This window comes from Acomys russatus, chromosome 30 (genome assembly GCF_903995435.1).
Source record: "Acomys russatus chromosome 30, mAcoRus1.1, whole genome shotgun sequence".
Classification (NCBI taxonomy): Eukaryota; Metazoa; Chordata; class Mammalia; order Rodentia; family Muridae; genus Acomys; species Acomys russatus.
Genome location: NC_067166.1, coordinates 35,096,336 through 35,120,701, shown reverse-complemented (window position 1 = coordinate 35,120,701; position 24,366 = coordinate 35,096,336). Strand labels below are relative to the sequence as shown.

The following is a 24,366-nucleotide window of genomic DNA, read 5'->3' as shown; positions in this document are numbered from 1 at the left end:
GACAAGGAGCCACAGACCCCGTCTCCCAGGCACTGAAGACCACATGCCTAGTCACACCATGGTACATGGGGTAGTTAGCAGCATGAGCTTGTCAAAAATATTGGAAGGTGTCAGAATTTCTGGTCAGTTGGCAAAGCAGATCTCTCCTTATGTGCCCTGCCTCCCTAAACATTGAGCCTAACCAAGCCTCTAATCGGCATCCAGGTAGATCCGGTTACAGGAATGACAAAGGAATTTAGACTGTAATCAATATGTTCATCAAATTGCCCGACAAGTTAGAGCCATAATGGCTCTGAGAGGTGGGAAAGCGTTAACAGAGCACGGTGATTCCGTTATTTTAAAATGCTGTTATTATAAAAATCTATAGGGCTTTTTAAAAAGAAAGTGTACAAACTTTATTGGAGCAAACACACGCAACCAAGCTCACACCACACCTGTGGGTCAATAGAGCACCTTGCTACAAGGTCCCTAGAAATCTGAGGAAATAGCAGCCTATTAAACCTTCTTTGCATAAAAGAAGGTCTCAAATTTGAGGCCTGGCCTCCCGTGTTGATGGGGTGACTCAGAATGAGTAGGTGGGGAGACTCTAGAGGACGAGGTGCTAGGGAGGCCTGAGTGCTGGATACCATCTGTACAGGGTTCCCAGGGCTGTGGAGTTCTTTCGTCTGTAGCCCTTCCTTACAGCAGCAGTCTTGGGGCTGAATCCCTCAAACACGTGTCACAGCGAGGGGTCTTCTTTCCCAACCGCTTGGTTCTCTTGGCTGAACAGTAGAAGTCAATCGGACAACAGTGATGCTCATCTGCACAGCAGATGCCCTTTAGGGAGGGACAGCAGGCCCAGCCTCTTCTGCTAGCTCTAGATCATGGAAGAAACGCCCTTTCCCGCACTCCACATCCCGAACCGTAGCCCCGAAGATCAGGCGTGCAGAAGCCTGGATAGAGTCCACATCCTTCTCACGGATCCACACCTTCACATTGCAGGGGTACCCAGCCGGGCAGCCGTGCTGCCGATCTTCACAACACACAGCATGTGGCGACTAGCAGCTGGTGTGCTGGTCATAACCAATATCTCTAATCTAAGACAGGGATGTCTGGCGGGTGGGCACCTCCTCCAGGCCAGCCCCCTTTGTGTCTCCCTTCTGACAGTATCCCTCAGGGGTACATGGGAAGCACTGACGACAGCAATGCTGGTGGTCTAAGCAGCCGCCAGCTTTTGGGGCTGCGTCTGCAGTGAGTATTGTCAGGAGAACAACTAGCAAAGCCATCTCGGGGGACATCACTTTTCAAGACATGTGGTTCCGGCAGGCTGAGTGGGATTGTGAGCTTCTTCATCCAGGGTACCTGGCAGGCTCCCAGTTCACTGGTTCCTGTCTCTGTGTGACACAGAACTTCTGTCAGGCAGCAGTATATATGGTCCTCACAACACACAGGCACAGCAATGGACAGCAGCCCCAGGCCCCAGTGTGTTTATCTAGGCAGCCCACCCCCATGTCATGATTCACCTCCTTTGCTGTGAGGGAGGTAGAAGTCATTAAAGACATTGGGTATCCAGGCAGCTTTGTCAGGAGGTCCGTGGTGTAGTCCTCGGAGAGGCACTTACTCTGGACCAGGTCACATACAGTGTCCTGGGGCAGCAGTGCAAATGGTCAGAACAGCAGATGGCATTAGGTATTGGGCAGCAGGCACACTTCCCTGTGGCCAGCTCACAGCAGGGCACTGGGTCTGTGCATCAGCACACACCGGAGAAGCCACTTCCCTGTTGGTCCTTTGTGCAGGGACCTTCATTAACAGGGTGTGGGTGCCCATGGATGTAATGCATCATGTGTGAACCAGGTCACAGGAGGCCCCATGGGGTCAGCAATGCACTCTGTCTTCACAGCAAGAGGCCCAGGAACACCCACAGGAACCATCTATCATAACGCAGCAGGTGGAGGGGTGAGGGCATTTGAACTGGCTACCGGGGCACTGGACAGCACCAAAGAGGCTATCTGCTCTTCAGAAGCAGGATTTTCCATCTGCATTGCAGTCAAAGGCTCGGGGACAGCAGTGGCGGCCATCACCACCAGACATTCTCTTAAGGAATGGACAGCAACAGAGTCCCAGACACAGTGAGGACACAAGAGTAGCCAGCAGCACAGTGGCCATGGATCTGCCAGGCGTTACCTAGAGGATGTCGTGTTATTGTAGGCAATGTGTCCAAAAGGGGGTTGCAGCAGCTGGACTTGGCTCCTCCCAGGCACAGGCAGCAGGCAACAGGGTAGAATTTTGACCACATGGACACTGTGTTCCAGCCACCAGCTCTGCCACTAAGGCCAGCCAGTTCACCAGGATCACACAGTCTGCCTGTGTGGTGTACACACTCCCTGAGAGGCATCTCTATAGGGTTTCTTTATTCTCAAAATACTTGCTTTTATAAATCCTTAGCCTGGAAGTGCTAGCCAGAAGTTTCATGTGGTATCTTGAGAATTGTTTGGGGGACAAGACTTCAAGGTTAGAAAGCTAGAATTCACTACCAAGCCGCTGATAATCTTGACCTTCCTGTTCTCCCGCCTCCACCACTGTAATGCTAGGGTTAGAGGTATGCAGGACCACACCTGCCATGTGAGGTGCTGAGCATCAAACCCAGAGCTTTGAGCTCCCAAGGTGAGTACTACACTAACCGAGCCACATCTCCAGCCCAGGAAATAACTTTCTACCTGTCTGTTTAGTTGTTTAAGGTGTGTGGGTATTTTGTCTGCATGTACATCTGCATACTAAAGGAGAGCATCAGACAGTTGTGCTGCCAAGTGGGTGCTGAGAACTCAGGACCTTTGGAAGAGCGATAAATGCTCTAGCCTGAGAAATGACTTTTATGTTGTTCATTTCTTTAAAATGTATGCTATGCCTATGTCCCATAAGCAATGTGTAACATGAATGCATATGGCTAATCTTTCTGAAATTTGAGTGCATATGCATAGAAGGGAAGTTGTTCTACACCTGAGCAGAAGTTTATGTCCTGAGCTTCCTAGCAGCCAGGAAGATAGAAGAAAGCAGATGACTTATTTGCTTCCTAACCTTGGATAATTTCCCCTGTGACTATTTATGCAGTTTGTAGGGAGATAGGAACCATGCGCTGAGGAATGTGACTTGTGCCTGGAAAGGCTGAGGGCACGAACCCTCCTCTAATGCTCCACAGGGAACAACTCAACTGTTCAAACAGTGTAATTTAACAGTGATGAAACACATTTGTGTTCTGATCTGACTCCTATAAGATAACAAATCTGTGTTGTGTTATGATAATTTACAGTGATTTGTGTGTTGGTGTCTCAGCTAACCCAGAACTCAATTGGAAACACACGCAGGCCATAGTCCTCGAGACAGTGGCAAATGATGACAATAAAAGAATATCTTAACTTTGATCGCAATTTTCAAAAATTGATTGCATTGTATGAAAAGCCTAATCGTCAATTTTTGTGACCCATAAAAATGATCAGCTCATGTGATTTTAGTACTGCTAAGCCTACTATTGGCTCGTGGCTCAGAAGCTATTTAAGTCCAGAAGTTTGTCTGAGTTTCATTAGAGCCAGCTGGCAGGGCTGTTAAAGGGTTGCATGAGATAATGTGGCAGAGGATCTTGCCACACCCAAGTGGATGCTGCCTGTGAGCTCTTCCACCAGGACAGTGGGACTTCCCTCTGCCTCCCCGCTTCTACATGGGACTCCTTCAACAGCCACTGGCGGGTTTATAAATAGTTACTTATAAAAAGAAAGTTGAAACAAAAGAATCTTTTTGGCTTTTTGTTCCCAATGTCATATTTTCAAACTGTGTTGGAGATGGGCTTGTAGCACAGCCTTAAGCCTCTGGGTTCAATTCCCAACACTTGAGGAGGGGGGTTAGTTGGCTTCAAATCGTTCGTGGTGGTCTCATTTGTCAAATATTTTCTTTCTTTTCTGTACCATTATTTTTCTCCATCTGTTTCTTAAGCAGTATTTTTAATTTTTGCAGTGCTTAATGTTTAGGACGTGGAGGCGGGGGATGCTGGGAGCAATGGTGTCTTTCAGCAGGAATGTGTCTTCACTTCCTCTCTCCAGGTCAGCTCACACCAGGTCATCTGCATCTGCTTAGACTGTGGCAAAGAGTGTGCAACTGAAATGGAAATGTGAAGTCACCAAAAAAAAAAAAAAAAAAAATAGGGCAAGTGACACTGCCCAACACTATCCCGCACATGCGCATGGGCTTTGCTGCATGTCCCTGACCCTTTTAGTTAGGGTGCACCCCTGTGAGCAGTTGGGGCACATGGTCTGTGACAAAAAAAAAAAAAAAAAAAACAGCTTGCACTCATTCCTGAGCAAAGTACTTCAAAACCAAGAGGGGATCCATTCGCTCTGTGCTTGTCAAAGAAGCACGTGTTGACAACAGCGCAGCTGTAGGAGCAAAGCCCCCCACACCCACATTAGAAGCGGCATGAGTCTGTTAAGCCTCCGAGATTTTGAAGCTGTTACAGACACCTGGCCTTTCTTGCCCTGAAGGCTGAACAGAAAATACATGTAATGATTTAGCACTCTGAGTTGATCATGAGTTGATTAGTAATCGGTTGTCTTTGCCCTCCTGAAAGCAAATATTGTCAAAACAACGTTTTAAGAAAAATCGATTCTGAGAGAAGACCAAGGATATAATAAAATAACAGGGGGGAAAAAAGAAACTAAAGCATTGGATATGATAAATGAAAGAACAGCCATTAGAGATAAAGTTAGACAAAAATTGAGATTTATGCTACTGGTTCATACTACACTCAGAACGAAAAGCAATATTCTGGGTTTCATAATTCCAGAGAACAAACACTCTTGTTCAACACTAATGGATACTGTATGTTATTACACAGTATTATTGCTTGTATTAGAATTCCAGACAGATGTTCACCAGCTGTCAACATAACTCTTTGAGAATTTCAAATAGAGAGCAACCATCTGAGATACTAGGTGGTGAAAATAGCATTCTACATCAGTGGTTCTCAAACTCCAGGGTGACTAAGAGGCAGCTAGGCATTTGAAGTAAACACTGCAGGTACAGCAGGACTAGAGAGGTGCCTACAAACTGGCCTTTGTAGAAAGCCATATAGAGGTTGCTGCGTAACATTAGCTAAACCCAAGCATCCTCCTCACACATACGTCCATGCCTGCCTTTCCCTACAATTTGTCTTCCAAGAATTAGTCTCAATATGACATTGACTATTTCTCCCATTGTTTAAAACACACATATTCTACAGAAAATGCATTTTTTCCCACATGTAAACTGTTATCTAAATGAGTCTTCCATTAGCTAGAATATTTAGTGCATGTAAAATATAATTTCTTATAAGTGGATATTTCTGTAAAGACAGATATCTTACTTTTTCATAGTTGCTGCACCATGTTCTTGTAGCTTATTTAAGAAAAGTAGAATCTCCTATTTAAAAAAAAATCATGAGCTACAGAATTATCTCAGTATTCATGCAAGCTTTGAGGACCAGAGTTCAAACCTCCAGGACCCAGTAAAAATCACTGAGGGGTTGAAGACAGAAGGATTGTTCCAGTTTGATAGCTTCTGGCCTAATTCCAGAGGTCCGAGAGCCCCTTTCTCAATGAAACAGACAGAATCAAACAGAGCAGAATGCCCAAAGCCCTCCTCTGGCATCTGTGAAAAAGCACACACACACACACACACACACACACACACACACACACACACACACACACAAACAGCACACATACATAGGATATAGTAACGTCAGGTATTATTTATTAGAATATAAGATTCGTGAAAGCAGAGACTTAGAATGTAAGCCCTACTCTGACCTAGAGAGACACTTAACAAACATGTTTTGTGAGATGGGTAGGTGGATGAGTAAATGGAGGGTGGATGTGTGTGCGGTTGAGACTATGAAATTTGGGGGTTGCATGGCTCCTTGGGTTTGTACTAGTCGATTCAAAGATTAAAAACCCCACAGCTGTGGTATTTGGGGATTAAGTTCACCACTCCATTTGTCTTCCCTTCCTTGCCTTCATCTCTAACCCTCACACCCCTCACCCTGTCATTCAGTCCTGGTAGTCCATAAGTCTAAAATGGCATGCTTTTGGAGTTCCCTCTGTTTAGGGTTCACTGAAGGTACAAAGACTATATATCTCACAATGTAGCACACTGCTGAGTTAGACCGGACCTGTGTGCACAGAGCTGAGAAAGAGAGGGTCAAGTTCACCCCACCGAGGACCGTCAAGACTCCATGAGGTCATCGGATGGCTACACGCCAGCCTCTGTGTGGGATTCACAGACTCCGGCGATTAAAACATAATTTGTAAACACGCACGCAGATGCCCCACTGCCTGGCAAAGAGATGACCTCACACAACCAAACCAGAGAATGTCACAGATACCTCCGTGCTCCTGAAGCAGCAAGAAATATGTGAGCCGAAGGAAATATTAGATAACGTACAAGGTTATCATCAGCTGGGGTGTCGTCTGTGTCTATGAGCCTGTTTGTGCATAAAAACACAAAGCATTCAAAAAATCGTACCAAACGCGCACTATCAAACATTGCGTCCTCCACGTGCCGACAAGAAAATGTTGACTTGCAACACGAGCTGCAACACATCTGTTAGTAATTATTACGCCGATTTCATTCCCTAATTTTGAATAATGTTTGTGTTCCTACCTTTTAAACCACACAGACATACATTGTACATGACATTAATGTTACATTTGTTTCTCATTATGTGCGTTTCTCATTAACAACTAATTAGTCTTGATTTCCCCCCCGCCCCCTTAAATTATGTAGTATTAAAAGAAATAGACCTTAAAAAATGTCAACGGCACTCAGAGTCAAGTCAATACTAAAGAAACAAACAGTTCTGGCCTACAGTTAACCCTTACAGGCAAAGTAAGAAATTGACCACTCATATTACATGTTTAAATTAACTGAAACAGGGGAGGAGGGGCTGTTGCTTTAAGCTATAGTTTCCTTTGTGAAGGGAAAAAGAAAGATTAAGTGTGCGGCAATGGGAATAAAAAGAGATGGTAGTGGACTTGACCACCAATATGTTTTCTTTCTCTCCTCAGCTGGAGGTCTAATCGGTCTGTGATTGTAAAGAAACATCACAACATTTATAATGTAATTCCGGACCTGTGGAACGCCAATAACCAGATAAAATAGCTCGGTGAAGTCAGGCAGTTCCGAACAGCGTACAGGTATGGGAAAACTGGAGAAAGGGGTCTAATTTGGATTTCCCACACACACTGTTTTAATTTCTAGCATGTTATGTGTCACCTATTAGAAATAAATATGATATTCTTCAAGCCTTTGACTCTTATACATAGACATACCCAATTCAAACACCAAACGAATCCTCTTGTTGTTATGTATATTAGATTTGTAATTTAATGTGTCTTAAAATGTCCCCGCCCCCTTTTTTTCCGCCCCTTTTGGACTAGAAGCAGAGAGTACACACTGTTACTGGGACTGAGTGCTGTATCACTGCAGCCATGAGACGGTCAAAGTTCGGCTTCCCCCCAGCTTCACCCTGACCGTCAAAATTGTCAAAGTATTGACCCCATGAGACCCTCAATGCCCCATAGCCTTTGACAAGGAGCCTTAACAAGGAGTAGCCCCACCACCAGCCTTGTGAACTGTTGCCAGCCAAACACCACTAGGGTAAAAGAGGTGAGGACAGTGGCGGGAAAAATCACTTCATTTCTCTGCTGGAAGAAACAAGGGGAAGGCAAGAAAAATCAAAGCTGCTAAGTTAGCGGGTCGCTGTATCTGTCTGGGATGGAAGGCAGTAGTGTGTCATCATGGATGCTAACTCCTGGCTCCTCTCCACCGCATTGGGATTTGTGCTGAGAAACAATAAAAAGCTGCCTTCTCTGTTGTCCTCCCAAAAAATCCTTACTTAATAATATTCTCCAAGTGCTTGGTGAAAGGACTCAAAGGGGAAGAAGGGTATCTCTTCAAATGTTAAACAAGTGAAATAGTCTTAGTTTTATAACATAAACTAATGTTTTTCAAACTATACAAAGTACATAAAAAGTCACCTGCAGATTTTGCTAAACTGAATTTTGACTTACCTGGGGCCTGAAATTCTCTCTTTTCAGTAAGGCTGAGTGTAAGTGTGCACAGCTGTAATGCCTGCATTATGTACACACACACACACACACACACACACACACACACACACACACACACACACATTTTACAAACAACAAGGATGAGGCTGCGTGTGTATGGGCCCCACTCTATATACTAATAACCCAGATTCCACTCTGGCTCAACAAAAGCTTCTTGTAGATGGATTCGCACAAAGAAAAAAAAAAATGAAACCAATCTGTTTTTTTTTCAGGCCCTTAAAGTAGACTTAATACTTGGCTCAACTTCCTAATTCCACCGTTCTTTTCTTTCATACGATCTGGATCATATTTTCTTTGTGGTCATAGCCACACGTCATTGAAACAATGGAGTATAGGATAATTAGAAATTGATCATTGGATCACTTATGCCCTAATTATCGTGCATATTCATTATTTGATATTGGTGAGACATTCGAGCTTTAACCCTTATTGACAAGAAACTGGTTCCAGGAGGGCTGGTCAGATGTTCAACGGCAAGCCCTGATTCCAAGCCTGCCCCAGGACGTACCTGGGAAAATCTGGTGCAATGAAGTCTCAGGGCTTCCAGAAAGCAAGCACTGCCCCATTGCGTTAAAGAAGGGTGGCTTCTTGGCAACCTGCCCTTCCTCTGAGTGCCACCAGGTCTCCCCCTCCAGAGACTTGATACCCTATGAGCATATACAGGGGGAGGTAATCCCCCTCAGGAACAGTCATAGGGGAGGGGAATAATGGGAAAATGGGAGGGAGGGAAGAATGGGAGTATACAAGACATGGGATAAACATTGAGATGTAACAAGAATAAATTAATAAAAAAAACGAAGAAACATAAAAAAAATAAAATTTTAAAAAAAAAAAAGAAGGGTGGCTTCTGGGTTAGGACTCTTTTTCCAGCTAAATACCCCTACAGTAACAATGCTGGCAGCAGCCAAACGCCAGCATGTGTGTGCTGGGTCCTTAAGAAAGGCCGGGTGGTTCAGATGGTCGAGGGTTTCACTGGCTTGCACAGACCCCTGGATTCAACCCCTAGCATCACATAAACTTGTCATGCAGCTAGATGCTTGTGATGCCAGTGTGCTCAGCAGGTACAGGCTGCAGGATCAGAAGACCACAGTCAGTCATAACTTGTTACATATCTAATGCCAGTGTGGGGAAGGAAGGAAGAAATGAGGGAGGGAGGGAGACAGGCAGAGAGGGAGGCAGGGAGGGAGGCAGGGAGGGAGGGAGGGAGGGAGGCAGGGAGGGAGGAAAGGAGGGGATAAATTACATACTTCAGTAATATTTCTGTATCTCTATCCCTGTATCTTCTATATCTATATCTCTATAAAGTTCCCCAACACAAAATATGTAAGGGAAAAGGCTGTGATCCCACTGTCCTATACAAACCAAAGTTCAAATAAATAAAGGACGGGGGTTGTCATGAGTTGTGGCTCCTACCTGCTGTCCCAGCAGTCAGAGAATGGAGCCCACCCTGGACTGGATAGTGATTCTCGCCCTCCCCCCACCCCGCCCCCAGCAACAGTAGGAGACACTTTCTTTTACTTGAAAAAAAAAAAGTGCTACCTGCACACAGCCTCAGAACTATCATTTTCTCCCTGTGTTGTCTTGTACAGGGGAGAAAACTGTTTAAGTGGGTGTTAGAAAAAACATGAACTCAGTGAGACTCAGGGTCCCGCGTCTATATAATCCTCAAGAATCAAGATGGTGAGGAAATGGGGGGAAATGGCTCTGAAGAAATCAGGGAACTAGAAGAAATTGACTGAGACAAAGTCTAAGTCCACATGATGCTACTTGTCTTTCCCTTGGGAACAAATGCTAATCCCGATGAGTGGCAGGGAAGGGAAGGACAGCTGATTGGTCATCTGACTTGGGTTTTTCCAGCAGCCATTTAAGTTTCCTGAGGCTCCGATAAGCAGTAAAAACCGTGAGCTGTGGGAAGTTACTGTTTGCATCTCCATAGCTGTTGCTAAAATTCACCCACTAAAAATGTAGAAGAAAAAAAGCTTTCAGAAGAGAGACAAAGTAATAGTGTGTGGACACTCACCTTAACAGGCGCCAGGGAGGGAACACAGAAGCCATGGGCAAGTGGGACCACAGAGCCAGGGCTGTGAGGAGCAAGGACCACAGGTAAGCGGAAAAGAGGCTCACGGCATAGCATAAAACACTGGGTAACCATCAGAACACAGAATAAGCACAGGCCAATCAGCATTCTGAAAGGACATCTAAAATCAGAAGCCCAAAATCCAACATATTTCCTCTAAAGTAAAAGTACATTGTAATACAGACTGTCACAAGAATGGGTGATATTCTTACTTCAAATTTTTTTTCATCTTACACTTTAGGAAACACGACTGTCTATTTTAACAAAGCTAAGACATTTCCACTAAGTGACATTTATAAAGCTATTTACATTAAGCTCATTGGGTCTATAGATTCAAAATAAGTCTTACCCTTTTTCTAGAACGATAAAAAGTTTGATAAATGCAGATATCAGTAGTCACAGGATACTGTCATATGTCTGCTTTCATTTTATTAAAACTACAATTTAACCTCTATCATAACTGGGAAACTCAAAATCCAGATTCCAACTGCCCCTGCTTTTGAATGAATGAATGATTACATTGCTAACCCCAAACTAATTTAAAATTGGGAGGTATAATTTTTGTCTAATTGATAGGATATTCTGCCAAAGGTAACAAAGCAGAATACTGATAAATACTAATAAGTAAAATATATTTAGAATAAAGGCACAAATTTTCATATATATTATTAATTTATTCATATTACATCTCAATTGTTATCCCATCCCTTGTATCCTCCCATTCCTCCCTCCCTCCCTCCTTCCCCCTACTTCCTTCCCCTATGATTGTGATTGACAGGGACCTCCTCCCCCTTACATGCTCATAGGGTAAGGCACTAATTCTCAAAGCTCCTCCCAAAATGTTTCTGTTCTTACTCTCCCCCTCTCCCTCCCTCCCTCCCTCTCTCTCTCTCTCTCTCTCTCTCTCTCTCTCTCTCTCTCTCTCTCTCTCTCTCACACACACACACACACACACACACACACACACACACACACAGTATTGCAGTGCAAGAGAAAAGGCAAGGCAATAGCACCCTAACGCTAATCTTCTGGTGCCATCTAGTGGTAAATTGTAGGAAGGTTACTCTATTTCTGCAAAGTATAAAAATGGAAATTGCTACATTAGAAGGAGTTATTACAGTGAGGACCATCCATTTCCATGCAAGTTCACAAATACAGGTCACAGTTCTGTTTCTACTAGACTGTCTTTTCTCTAGGAGACTTGATTTTACAGCGCTTAATGCCTACTTAGTAGCTCAGTTCTCTTGTCTGTGTGAGGCCACACAAGCACAAGAGGTATATTTGTCCTACCCTCCTTCGTTACTGATTTCTTACGTTGTACTTGCAAAACAATCATTCAATATGTGATGAAGTTTTTAATGTAACAGTTAATCTCAAAGCCTTCCAAAATGCATCTTATTTTGTTTCTTCCTCCTCCAGAGCAACTGAGAAAAATTGTTGAAAAATTCCTCACCTCACCCCTACCCAGCCTTTGCATCCTTGGCTTCAGCACAGTACACATAGACATGATCTCATTGTCTTCTCTTCAATGCTAGTGGGTCCTGGAAGCATCATTTGACTTCTACAAATTTCAGCTATTACATTGTACTAATCGATAAAGAATGAGAGAGGGAGGGAGAGGGAGGAAGGGAGGGGACGGAGGGAGAGAGAGAGAGAGAAAGCTGATATAGGGTCTACTCACCACCACTGTCATAAAAGAGGCATAATGTGTTTGCTGGTTTGCCTTGGTAACTTTTGTGTAATGAATGCACCACCAGACAACCACCTAATCAATTCCCAAGGGCTACTGCATTCCAAGCTGCTCCCTTCGCTTGGATTCCCCCCACCCCATGCCCTCCGCCTTTGGAGCCTGGCTCAAGAACATCCTGTTCACGAAGGCAGATTACGCTGATAGTCTCTCCTTTCCAATTCTGCCTTCTCTGACTCCCTTTTGATATCCCAGCTTTGTTTCACTAACATGTTTTTCCCCGTGAGCTCAGAGCCCAGCACAGCGACCTGTGTCAGAGACACTCAGCAAGCAACAGCTGTTTATAACCTTGAGGTTGAGAAGCTGCTAAGTTCAGGTGTACAGCAATCCTTGACCAGCTTTAGGCCAGCATCAGCTCTCAGCTCTGTCTTCTTTCATGAAGACATGGATTTAAAACATTGGATATGAGAAGGAATCGATGTGTCCCATTTATTCTTAGTGGAAACTTCTCCCCCTGGCTCCTTGTTTTCTTAGGAGACCCTCTCTCTGGTAGTACCCTTAGCCACTAGGCATCTTTTCAATGGTGAATTAAGAGTGTTGATTAGAAAAAAATTTTTAAAATAAATAAATAAATAAAAAAGAGTGTTGATTAGGTGGATACGTGGTCTTAATTTATGAAAATCTATAGGGATGAGGCTACAGGTTCATCATCTTCTCCTTTCTTCTCTGAACCTTTACAAATCAGAGTTCAAGCAAATGAGACTCTTCTGGCCCACCTTGTGCACTACCTTACTCCCCTTCCCTAATCTTAGTCTCTGGGTCTAATACAACCACCATAACAGCCAAACCTCATCCAAAATTGTCCACATCATTTTTAAAAGGCCACTAATTTGTCTTAAATTCTAAATTATTTCACGTCTTCTTATAGGGTATAGCTGAGTGTCATCCTCTCAAGGGTAAATTTGCTGGTCTAGCAAAGTGACAATAGTAGACTCCTTTTTAAGGCCCGTGACCATGGTAGGTCCAGGAAGCTGGTTAAGTCTCCGGTGTGAGGCACAAGTTCCCTCTTGTTGAGTGGACCATAAGTCCAGCTAGGCAGCTGTTGGTTGCCCAACATATGAATGCTACTTAGCACACCTCTGTGGCCGTCTTACCATGCTGGCCATTGTCACGGTTCATGAGTGTTGCGGCTGGGTGGGACTGTTGAATTGCTTCCTACCCTTGGCAATGTTTGCAGTACGATCTGAATCATGCAAGCTAAACTGAAAGGGCCTTTGAGAAGTCTCTCTTTACAGCACGTGGAGACCATCACAGAAGCCAATGGAGCACAGTGCAGACACAGATTGAGAGCCCAGCCTCAACATGCGCATCTGTATCAAGTGCCTCCATCTGTGGCTCAGGTAACATCACAGAAGAGGGGGTGAAAAGAGCTTAAGAACCAGAATACCAGGAAGTCTGCTCTGAATTAGACTCTACTAGAAGTGGCTGCATACACAACACCAGAACAATGACAACATTAATGGACTTGGGGGACGCGGGGGACTTCATGAGGTTCCCATCTCTAGACAAAGAACAACTAATGACTGTTGGCAAAAGAGTTAGCCTCTTCCAGGATGAATCCACTCGTTGGTTGGTCAATGCAAAGTGGCTATCCCAGAAAATATATACGTACAAATAACGAAAACTAATTGAGCATGTAGTATTTATGTGTGTGCGTGTATGCATATGCATATATGTGTAACAGTAATAATCACAGGAAAAGAGACTATTAACTTGAGAGTAGAAAGGGGGATCTGTGAGGGCCTGAAAAAAAGAAAAGGAAAAGCAAATTTAATGCAATTCTATTTTCATTTAAGATAAAAAGAAAGACAGACAGAAACAAAGAAAGAAACAAAGAAAGAAAGAAAGAAAGAAAGAAAGAAAGAAAGAAAGAAAGAAATCAAAGTCATGGTTTAACATGTAGGCACAGGGTATAGGGAAGACCAGGGACGTTCGTTGGAAGTGGAAACACAGGATGGAGTTCCCTCTTGGCAGGAATTGCAACAAGTAGGTTCTAAGGCTGCCAGGTGCCCCACCCCATGTACCATCAGAAAAGGCAGGTGTGCAGAACTGCCTCAACCAGAGACCACTGGAGTTAGCACCTAGACAGAGATGGGTGTTGAATGCCCATTAGCATCAGAAGCCCTCAGTCCTCCAGTGGTTCTCCTGCTCACAGTCACTAAGGTTAGGTTTCTGTCACCTCTGCCCAGGCAAATCTTGAGCAGCTTCAGGAACCTATGACTAAAATTCTTTGGTATCCATTATTATCACGCAAAAAGAAAAAAGAAAAAAATCCCTAAGCTGTTTGGCAGACTTGACTCCACTCAAAGCTTGAGGGTTTTTGTGGTAAATATTCCTGCAAAAGATGAGCAAGACATGATTACTGACATTACATTGTATTTTCATTCATTATTTTATTTAAAGACAGCCCCCAAATACGTACCATGAAAAACTTTACTTACCAAGAAAGTGGGTCAGAGGAGAGGACATCCTATTGAGACTTTAGGCGAGAGTAGCGTGGAAGAATGGGGAAATAATAGAATCCACAGGGTCCTGGAAACCTACAAGAAGAACTTTATGACAGGCAGATCTGGGTCCTGGGGTCCTCCTCAAACTAAGCACCAGCCAAGGAGAATATAGGTAGTAAACTTTGAACCCCTACCAAGACCTAGCCGACAAACAGGATATTCTCCACCGTTGAGTGGAGAGTGAGATCTAACTCTCACACGAACTCTGGTGCCCCATTTCTGACCATTTCCCCTGGATGGGGAGGCCTGGTGGCACTCAGAGGAAGGATAGCAAGTTACCAAGAAGAGACTCGATATTCTAAGAGCATATATAGGGGGAGGAGGTCTCCCTCAGTCACAGACATAGGGGAGGGGAGAAGGGGGGAAGTGGGAGGGAGGGAGAAATGGGAGGAAACAGGGGAAGGGCTAACAATCGAGATGTAATATGAATAAATTAATTTTAAAAACCAGTAAAAAAAAAAAAAACGACAGCCTCCAAGAAAGGTTAGACACTAGATGATTTTAATTCATATTCTGGTGCTTGTTTCTAAATCCTTCTATGTAGTTTGCAGACAGGCTTTGATAGGGTTGCCTTCTTCAGATTCAGGCTTCCGCTAAGTTTCTGGAATAGAAGGTGATGGCAAGACACCTAAAGTTCCTTCCCAAAATATCCAGGTAAGCTAATAAAGCTAAAAACAGAGAAACCCGCTTTAAGCAGATCTTTTTCCGGGAAATTAATCTTATTAGTGTGTCAGAACTGGGACTCAGAGCTAATGGGGTTGCAGGAACACTGGTCCTCCCCGTTCCTGATTCTGAGCAGCATCCATGACAAGGGGCACATCAACTCTAAGCATGAAAGGGGACCATATGGAAAACCAATACTGGGCTGGGCAGATGGATGAGCTGGTAAAGTGCTTGCTACTCAAGGCAGGTTTGGCAAATACTACCTATCATCCCAGAGCTGAGAGATAGAAGCAGGCAGATATCCGGCCCTGGCCAGGCAGCACAGCCAATCCATGAGCTCCAGGGTCAGTGGGAGTCCCTGTTTCAAAGTGGAAAGAGACAGATGACACATAACCTCAACACCTAGCCTCCATGGATTCATAAACTGCCACACACATGCATGTACAGAGAGAGAGAGAGAGAGAGAGAGAGAGAGACTGCAAGCTAATTCATGTATGTTGACATGCCATAAACATAGTATTTCATTTAATGGTGTGGGGAGGTTCTAGAGATCAAACCTATAGTCTTAAATATGCTAAAGACATTTTAATGGATAAATTCGTTTTTTATTTTTATTTAAATAATTTATTCAGATTACATCTCATTTGTTATCCCCTCACTTGTATCTTCCCACTCCCCTTCCCTCACTCTTTCATCCTATTCCCTTCCCCTAGGACTGTGACAGAAGGACACCTTGTCCCCCACTATAAGATCACAGCCTATCAGGTCTCTTCCTGGTAGCCTGCTTACTCTTCCTCTAAGTATCACCAGGTCTCCCCACCAAGGGGCAGGGGTCAAATAGGGGGGACCAGAGTTTATGTCCAAGTCATTCCCTGCTTTCCACACAATTGTGGAGAATGTGGTGTCCATTGGCTAGATCTGGATAGGAGTTTTAGGTTTACTGCATGCACTGACCTTGGTTGGTACAGTAGTTTGAGCTGGCCCACCTGCGTCCAGATCCGCCAGCCTTAATGGTCTTCTTGTAGGTTTCTAAGACCCTATTTCACCTTTCTTCCTTACCTCTCTCACCTAGAGTCCCAGTAGGAAGTCCCACTATCTATCCCAATCTCCCGCTAAGTGAAATATTTCAAGGGACATCTCTGTTGGGCTACTGTCCAATTATAAGCGAGTATATGCCATGTGTATCTTTCTGGTTCTGGCTTAACTGACTCAGGATGATCATTTCTAGTTCCAGCCATTTGCCTGCAAATTTCAGGATTTCTTTGTTTTTAGTAGCTGAGTAGTATTCCATAGTGTAACTGTACCACAGTTTCTTTATCCATTCTTCTACTGAGGGACATCTAGATTGTTTCCAGATTCTGGCTATTATGAACAAGGCTGCTATAAACATGGTTGAGCATATGTCCTTGTTGTGTGGTGGAGCATCTTCTGAGTATATTCCAAGGAGTCTTGAAGTAGCCTTATTACCAGTTTTCTGAAAAAGCACCAGATTGATTTTCAAAGTGGCTGTACAAGTTTGCACTCCCACCAGCAATGAAAGAGAGTTCCCCTTTCTCCAGATCCTCACTAGCATATGCTGTCACTTGAGTTTTTTATCTTAACCATTCTGATTGGTGTAACATCTATAAACTTTTTAAAAATTATGTTGTATAAAAAAACATAGTGCTATGATGTCACCACTTCCCAGGAGGGCAGGTTCCAGGACAATAACTCTGCAGTCATCACACAGTCCTAGGGGCCTCCATAAGGGACAAGATGGCCTATGTTCATAGAACTGAGCAAGTAAGCATTTGTGGTACAACTGGAAACACAGAGCTTAGTCCACACAGAGGTGTGGAAGATGACGTGCATAGTTCTGAAATCTACACAGAGATGTCTTTCTTCCTTTTATCATTTTTTATTTCTTGTTGGGTTTGTGGGGATGAGCATAGGCATGCTGGTGTGTACATGTCAGGGAATAGCTGTGTAGAATCAGTTCTTCCCTTTCACATTACAGAGATGAGTTCTGGGAATGAAACTCAGGTCATCAGGCTTTCAAGGAAAGTGCCTTCACCTACCAACTTTGCCAGCCTGCCTGTCTGTCTGCCTGCCTGCCTACCTATCTGTCTGTCTGTCTACTTATATCTACTTACCTATCTATCCATTATCTATCTATCTATCTATCTATCTATCTATCTACCTACCTACCTACTTACCTATCTAGCTGTCATCTGTCTATCTTCTCTTTCTTGTTGGTTCTTTTCTTGTTGTCTTGTGTTGTGTTACTTGCATTACGCTGCATTGCATTGTATTATATTGTGCTAGTTGTTTGTGTGCTGTGTTCTGTGTCATTCAGATAAAATCTCACATAACCTAACCTGAGCTCTAATTTGTGATCTTCCTCTACCTTCAAGTACGGAGATTATAGCAAGCACACCATTCTAGGGTTTTGTTTTGAGGTTCTGTTTTGGTTTTGTTTGCTTGTTTGGTTTTTTGTTTGCTTGTTGCCACGATTTTATCAGTTTTTTATACACCCCTTCCCACTCTAATTTAATGCCCTCGGTTTTCACTAATTGTTATAGCATGCATATGTGTTTGTATGTACATATGTAGTCCTAAATACCTGTAAGGTCTCATCAACATGTTTTTAAATTTAATTCTATAATTTCTAACCACAACATACGTCATGGACCCACTTTCTCATTTTTGCTATTTGCCCAAACTTTGAGTAGGCTGGCCTGGATGAGTCCCGGGAAACGACTAGCATGAACTCGAAGATTCTGAGCTGACGTATACAAGCAGGTGGGTGGAGCCATGGGGTTATATGTCCACAGTAGAGCAACGCAGGTTTTGGGTCTTGAAGAACTAGAGGAGAAGGCAAGTAGCTGACAGGGTGAGTTGAGCTCTGCTAAGCAGAACAGTTCCTTTCCACCAACCTCACCCAGAACCTGTGAATATGTGCAAATCAGGAATTACAGTCATAGATCAAAGAAAGTTTCCTGATAGGCTAAAAATAGAAAAGTAGTCTGTCTGCCTTCTCTAGCTGAATCCAAGTAACTATAGAGTCCTTGAAATTGGAAGTGTACAAAGGAAGAACTTAAAGAGAGGCAGTGTGCAGTGAGGACAATTCATCCCACACTGCGGCATTGCCTCGGGAGACCAGGATGCTAAGAGCCCAGCAGATACTGCATCAGTGCCTGACAACACCTGCTCTGAGAGCTGAGATGGAGTCCCCCAAGATGGAGTCCCCAGCCCTTCCAGAAGACAGTAATTCAGCGACTCCTGCATCAGGCTCCGAGCAGTTCTGAGCCACCGGCTTCATGATCGCTTGTCACAGGAGCATAGGAAACAAATACCTTTTTATTCGCATGTCTGTGTCAATAACGTGACCTAACACTACATGTAGTTAAAATTGAAAATGCCTGACGTTGGGGCTTGAGATGTGACACAGTAATAACTGCAGGCATGAGGGAGCCACACAGTAATGGAATCGAGTGTCCGCTTGGAAAAACCTCCCTGACTGATGGTGATGCCTAGCAGGACAACTCAAAAGCCATGTGTGGAACCTCTGACACCACTCAGTTCTGCACTGGAGCTGACTGGAGCACTGAAAAACAAAGGTTTTCCTTTGAAAAGACAAACCCTAGTACCCATGATAGTCAAATCACTCTTTCTAACTTTTCACATGAATTCATCTTCAGAACGTCAAACAAATAAAGGAGATTAAGATGGCTCACGCTATGTCACAGTTGGATTCTGAGGACGCTTAATTACTATTCCCATAGCTGCTCTGAGGGAACTGGGCACCCCACTGCACTAGACAGTGGTCACCCCAACCATAATTACTAATTCATAACTCCAGATGCCCAGGTGAGGGAGCTTGCAAAGAAAATACGCTTCTTAAAAACAGCTTTGGTTTTATATATATATATATAAAACTAAATACATATTTATTATGTATTTATGTATGTATTTATTATATATGCTAAAATTAAGCAGTAAGAAATACATTTTTGTTGTTTTTTTTTTTCAAGACAGGATTTCTCTGTGTGTACTTCTGGCTATCCTGGACTCACTTTGTAGACCATACTAGACTCCAGTTCACAGAGATGCACCTGCTTCTGCCTCCCAAGTGCTGGATTAAAGGAGTACACCAGCATGCCCAACTAAGTAATGCATATTAAACAAAATGATAAGGTAAGGTCATTAGAAGCATACACTGTGAAAATCCCAACTACAATGAAAGTTAATTTTCTTTATTAAATGAAATTTAAGTATCTTACAGTGTATGTAATTTACTTTAAAAACCTTGCAAAATTTTTATTTTCATTATTTTGAAGTACTTGGGAATGACAAGTACTGTTAGCTGTCACCTACTGAGACAGACAGACAGACAGAGACAGAGAAACAGAGAGACAGACAGACACAGAGAGACAAAGACAGACAAACAGACAGAGACAGAGAAACAGAGAGACAGACAGACACAGAGAGACAAAGACAGACAGACAGAGACAGAGAAACAGAGAGACAGACAGACACAGAGAGACAAAGACAGACAGACAGACAGAGACAGAGACAGAGAAACAGAGAGACAGACAGACACAGAGAGACAGAGAGTAAAACACCAGCAATACACACACACACATACAATTTAAAACCTACAGGACTGGTAAATGGACAAATACTTGAAAACCCAAGCTGAGAAAATTGAGCCTCAAAAAGGCTCAACTCTGTTTCAAGCACCCACAGTTAAGGAGGCTGGGTTTTCTGCTAGAATCAGTATTTGCCATCCTGTTTGTCCTTGCCCTACATTTGGTAGACCTGTAGCCAGTTTCACTGTTATCCCACACCTTGTGTGGACAGAGACAGTTAATAAGCTGTATGCGGCATTTTCCTTGCTCTATTGCCTTTCAAGCCAGTCTCTTGAGGGTCAAGAGCAATCCTAGGTTAAGGAGAGTAGTGGCACTAATGAATATGTATCAAACTAGAGAGAGACATTTTAAAATTTGAACATCAAAGTCCTCTGAGTCCTTTAGAACTAATTTTTAAAACAAAGGTCCAACTCATAAACAGTAATGAGGACATTAAAATGATCTTATTTCTCTTCTAAGGCATGCTCCAAGACTTCCTTTGCAAATGCTAGCAGTCCTGAGCCTGCTAGCAGGAGGATGATTTTAAGACCTCCTTTAGAAGATATTTGAAATATTTTTTCATATTCCATATGTGATATACAATTTACCTACTTATAGGATCTTCCCTAAATGTTATTAACTTATTGTTCTCTTTAGCATGAATAAGGACTACACTTCTCTTGGCATTGCCTTCTGCAAATTTTTGGTACACTATTTTCAGGAAAAAATTAAATTTCCCATCAAATGCAAAGAACTTCAGATTGCAGAGTAAGTAATTCTGTAAATGTTTAGTTTTCCTTGCTTTTGCCAAAACCTTCCACATTCCCTAAAACGCTCTAAAATAGAGAAGTATGGAAGTTTCTAGACTTTTTCATTTTCCCCAGCCTAATATCTTAATAAAGTCTAAGAAAATATTACAATCCTCAGAAGCCCTTTCATGGCAAATTCAGACTACTGAATTTTCTTGAAAAATAAATGCAAACCCTCAGTATATTCCATGACTCTGATTCAGCTCAAAACTAAAGATTGTCTTTATAAGTCCTGGGACAGACCCACATGAACAGGAGAGCTAGTCTCTACCTTTGAAGGATTTCTCATCAAGGAAAATCTAACTGAACACTCAAATGAAAGTGAGTACCAGAAGAGACTTTGATAATGCTTACTGTCTTTTTTACAGACCTGGCTGAAATTAAAGAGATACTCCTGAATTCAGTTAATTGTTTCTCCTGTGAAAGACTCTGCTCGGCAGACATGTAATATTTCCCTGAGACTTACATTATGATTTATTCAAAATAATCTTTAGCCTTTGATATTCAAGAAAACGAGGATGTGCTGAGAACGCCCTGTAAATTACCATGGGGGTCAAAGAGCCGTGCTTCAGACTAACCTTCCTTATCCTTGAATCAGAAAATGTTCCAGAACACCAATCCTTTTCCATTTTTAATCCATGAATCTAGGCAAGTGTGGAGACCTAACTGTAAATTAGCCAGATGCCGTCATTGCCCCATCGCCCATGCAATTTGTGAACCCCAAATGCCAGACTAGGGCAATGAATTTTCCGGGACCAATTTTGATGGTTATAAAACCTCCTTAATCCACTGACATTCCTAATGACAAGAGATCGATAGATCATGTTGGCTTCCTTTTTTAATTTCCATTACCTGTATGACGGTGTGCAGTTGTGAAGACGACATGTTAACGGAATTAGTTAGATTATACTGAAAAAGAGAAACGTTTTATTTTATTACACATTCCCTTCTAAATATTTACAGTTAATCAGCTCTCAAAGAAACCTAAACTACCAAGTGCTGTAGGGCTTTATCATCACTCACTGCTTAAAGCAGGTATGAGCTATCGCTTTGTCTAAGGCAGAAGAAACAGCGGCCTCAGATGCATGTGGTCCTAAGAAGCTGATGACCGCTCAGCTGGTGGCGCTATGAAAGGTCCTTGGCCTCCGTAATCCTCTATGGCTCTGGAATGCTTCATTATAAATAAAAAGGGTATGTTGGCAAGATGCCTGAGTTCTGGAATACAAGTCTAAACTGTCTGACGTTACGGCTTCATTCTGGTTTTTAATGTGCTAGACTCTTTGAAGTTTAGGTAAGAATGAGAACCCTGGCTAACAGAGTTAACGTTTGCCTCTTGTTAGATACACAGAGAAGGGAGGCATAACACCATCACAATTTCCGCAAACTCAGCTGCCTGTAGTATCAGGGCATAGTTTCTGCGTGGCCGCGTCTTACCACCTGAGTTTCGCACACGTCCCCTTCGCTGGCTCCTCCACCTCCTCACACTGTCTGTTTTCCTCAACATGTGGCTTTTGCATATGATGGTTTGCCATCCCTCTAAACATTCCAACTGTCTTCTGTCTGTGATACAGTGCACTTCTGAGCTGTGTGCTGTGGTGTGGTGTGACTCGCACCTTGAATGTCCTGAAAACATCTATGCAAGTCCTGTCCCTGCAAAGAGCCCTCATCCCTGCCTTCCAGACCTTAAGACACTACCTGCCATCCCACAGATTCCTGACTAGCATAGTGTTTGTTTCCCTCGTTTGACTTAAATGAAAATCCTCAGTACAGGTACTGATGATACCAAGAAAAGGCCTTCATACTTCCCCAGGGAAGAACTTCCTGTTTCTGTGCCCTTCAAACACCAAAAAGGAGACAGAAGTTATCAACACCAGCACCTTACACCCTTTACCATCCATAAGCTTTCTCAGAATGCATCTAGAAGCCAAGTCAGACATAAGGAAACACACATGCTCAGAAAACTAGACTTCCTGGAGCCCAATAATGAAACAACAACATTTCCGTATCTACACTGTAAATACTACCTCAAAAATCTCACCAGAAGTTAAGAAGAATAAAATTTTAAAACCCACATACTGTCTTTTCAAATCATAAGCTCAACATTATTAATATAATAAAACTACAGAAGTGGTTTCTGATGAAAAATCTAAGTATTTTTTTTAAAAAAGTCTAGCCCCAAAGATTAGAAACATTTATCAGAGGGGCTTATGTTTCTGATAAATATTTAAGTGTGTAAGGCAGAACCACTGAGAACAATAAATATTTTATAGCTGGCACTTTGTCAAACCTATAAGTGGCTCTGCCTTAGAATTTTACATCATCACTGAATTTACAGTCATTTGATAAGTGGAACAGGACAAGAATTACTTCTTTCTAAATCTAAACCAGGTAATAAATCTAGCATCAGGAATCGTCTTATTGTCTGTTATCATCTGATGACAATGCCTTTTGCCTTCATTGTCTTGGCAGAATTATGGTATGTAAAATCATAATGTCACATCACTCACTGTGATTTAACACTATGCAGCCCATACCATTTTAATCAATCAAAATTGTCGCTTTTTCATGTAATGATTTTGTGGTGAATTCCCTGTGTTTAATATGATATATGGTGCTATCTATCTGTTGATTTACTGTTCTTTTTCAAAGTCTAACAGCTTAGAGGGCTGTTCCTGCTTTTGGATATCTTTGGCATTTGCAAACAAGAATAATTTCTGATAATACAAATTATAATTCCTGTGACAAAATGAAAGATAAAAATTAACAAGTGTTCAGAGCTAACGCTATTTTTAGGTGGAAATAAAAGGTGATTTTTTTTTTGTGAATTAAAGTCACAGAAGTCTTAGACTTTTCCCCTCTGTGTTTATATAGGATCAAGTGTTTTTAAAACTATAACCAGGTATTCAGTGGATCACTTTGATATAAACAAATAAATAAACACTATTTTTTAAAACAAAAACTCTGAACGGCATCCCTGTCAACAAACACAGTACACATTGTACAAATTTCTTCTGTAAAAAAAAAAAAATATATATGGAAGACAGTTTGAAGTGACTCCATAAACGTTTACAAATGTATCGTACTAGGGATGAGCTCATAAAAATTCAACACAGATCCCATTTCTCACCTACATTACACATTTAGGATTGAGCATGACGCAGAAGGAGTACAAAACGTAAGAGACCAAACAGAACCCTTTCACTACTCATACAAAAAGTGGTTTAGCGACACAGCGTTGCAGATGCCAGTGCTACACAATCCAGACAGGCCACTCGGAGTCCCTAAGGCAGCTGTGGTGTGGAGGCTCTCCCACCTTTAGGGCTGCACTATCTGCAGCGCACAGCCCCCTGGCGCATTGTAAAGAAATTTGAAGAATCCCATGCCCGTGATTAAATGAGAGAAATCTGCACTTACTCTGTTCAGATCCCATTGACCAGAATAAGTTACATCTCAGCCCAAGTGAAGACTAGAGAGAAAGTATAACCCTCCTATATGTTTATGAAGAAGAAAAGGAGTCAGTCAGTCTTAAAAATCTCTAGTCCAGGTCTGTTTAGGGAGGGTACATGTGCACATGGGTAGATACTCATGTATGTGTAAACCAAGTTCCAAATTCACGTGTCAGCTATTCGGGAGCCATCTTGATTTTGAGACAGGGTTTCTTACTGCAACCTGGAGCTCACTGAGTAGGCTAAGCTGGCTGACCATCAGTCTCTGCCTCCCTAGAACTGGGTTGACAAGCACACACCACCACACATTCTCTTCATATCCATCGTTAAGCTACAGAACTTTGGTCCACTGTTTGCACTAACCTTGTGCAT

The 24,366-nt window shown here is 42.7% G+C and overlaps 1 pseudogene; it reads right to left on the bottom strand.

Moving 5' to 3' along the window:
* Positions 1–678: 678 nt before the first annotated feature.
* On the bottom strand, positions 679–21,433 carry LOC127212404 (progranulin-like; annotated as a pseudogene).
* Positions 21,434–24,366: the final 2,933 nt, after the last annotated feature.